Below are 2,293 nucleotides of genomic sequence, written 5' to 3' on the forward strand. Positions count from 1 at the left end.
TCAACTATATGAAATCTATGTTCTCCCGAAGGTATACGATCAAATTCTGTATTTAATGTTACATTAAAATATCCAGCTAAACATATCAAATCATTGTTTTGTATTTCATTAAACTGTTTTTCAATATAATCTATACATTCGTGTGTTTTTCGTCACATTGTGGTAAATACACATTAAATAAATGTAAATTTAATTCTTTTGATGTTATCAATACATTCAAAATATTACCTTTATACTTAGATATAAATGTTCTTTCTTTCCTAGATAACTTATGTTAACCTATTAGTATGCCAGATGCATGCTGTTGTGTAGCATAGGACTGAATTATATTATAATTCCAATTATTCCATAATAAAAATTGTCTTTCTACATGAACATTAGTTTCTAGTAATACAATACTTTCTGCATTATGACTCATAATATCATTTTTAACCACTTGGTTATTCATATTTCTAGAGCAACCTCTAACATTTTGTATATCAATAACTGCCATAAAAAGAAGAAAAGGGAAAAATGAAAACTTAGAATGTGAATTTAACACCATTAATACATACATCTTAGATTAAATTGGCGAAATTTTCACTTAAACTTTTAGATAAATAATATAATATTTTCCTTCTATTTACACTATTATGATCTATTTTACTTGCAATATGTTCTCTCTGTTTCTTTATTTGGTGTACCAAGCCTGTTATATCGTCTGTGTATTTTATAGACACTTCTAATTTTTTAGACGATCCTTTAACTTTCTTTTCAAAATTTATAAACCTTGATTTTGATAATGGCCCTTCAAAAATCTCATTGACAATCTCTATATTGAGGTATGTTAAATCATCATTTTCATTTTCCTTTAAATCATTACACATACTTTTCTAACTATCATCATTATGTTCTAAATTAATTTCTCTTTTTTATAACAGTTTATTTTCCATTTACGTCGATTAAATCTCTTCGTTTGTCTTGTTCTAATTGAGCTTCTATCGTTTTCTTCATAACACTATCTTTAGTCATTCCAGTTAGTTCTGTTTTATTTGTTTCTAAGATAATATTGTTACGAAAGCGGAAGTCACGTGACGCTGGTAACACATGATAAGTTTCCAGAAGGATCGGTGAACATCACGAATAATCCAGTATTTGTTAGACGCCCTCTATTCCTGTATATGAGCGCACCAGATAAAGCGAGACAATTAATCGGAATTGGAATCGCAGATAGAGAGATTGAAGATATAGACAGGGATGGTTGAGTCAAGCGGGCGGTAGGCACCATAAGTAAAGCGCGTGAATCGTTGTGAATTATAGTGTGTGTTTAAGTTAAAGTGACTGTGGAAATTAAGTGTATTGCAAAGTTGAATTGAGAAAGAATAAACTAGTTTTATTTAAGAAAGGACTTGTATCGCTGAAGTTTCTCGGAAAGAATTTCTACGGAAAATTAACAAACGAACACAGAGACGTAATAAATTGGTGTCAGAGAGTGGGACGGGAAAGAAAAGAAAAAAGAAGAAGAAGATGGAAACCAGAGTTGGCAAATCAAACTACAGCATTGAAGATCTGATGGCAGCAATACAAGAACAGCAAAAGAAACAAGAAAAGAAACAAGAAGAGAGACAACAGCAATTGTAAGAAAACCTGCAACAGTGGCAGCTCGAACAGCAAAATAAACAAGAAGAGACATTACAGCAGTTTTTAGAGGAAAAAGAAAAGAAACAAGAAGAGAGATTACAGCAGTTGTTGGAGGAAAAACAAGAAGAGAAATTACAGCAGTGGTTGGAGGAAAAAGAAAAGAAACAAGAAGAACGAGAAAAGAAACAAGAAGAGAGATTACAGCAGTTCTTGGAGGAAAAGAAAAGAAACAAGAACGAGAAAAGAAACATGAAGAGAGATTACAGCAGTGGCAACTGGAACAAGAAAGGAAACACGAAGAAAGTCTCCAACAGTTACAGGAAAGTCAACAACAGTGGCAAGAAGTACAAATGGAAAACATTAGTAAATTTCAAAGCGAATTAAATAATTAAAGAATGATTTATTGTCTTTTACACAAGGAGGATGCATTAACCATCGACTTAATCAGCTCCAGACAACAGCAAGCCCCTTCCAGATCCCGCAGCTAAACCCTAATGCAGACATCTTCAGTCCTGTTAGAAGTCACATCCCAGACACGAGTGTCAGCAATAGGGGTGATTTAATATGAAAGAAGCCACAGGAATTCGATGGAAAGGCACCATGGGAAGCATATAGAGCACAATTTGAGCTCCTGGCAGAGATGAATGGATGGACAAAAGTGCAGAAAGCAGTA

The sequence above is a fragment of the Limulus polyphemus genome, unplaced genomic scaffold (genome assembly GCF_000517525.1).
Source record: "Limulus polyphemus unplaced genomic scaffold, Limulus_polyphemus-2.1.2 Scaffold427, whole genome shotgun sequence".
Taxonomy (NCBI): Eukaryota; Metazoa; Arthropoda; class Merostomata; order Xiphosura; family Limulidae; genus Limulus; species Limulus polyphemus.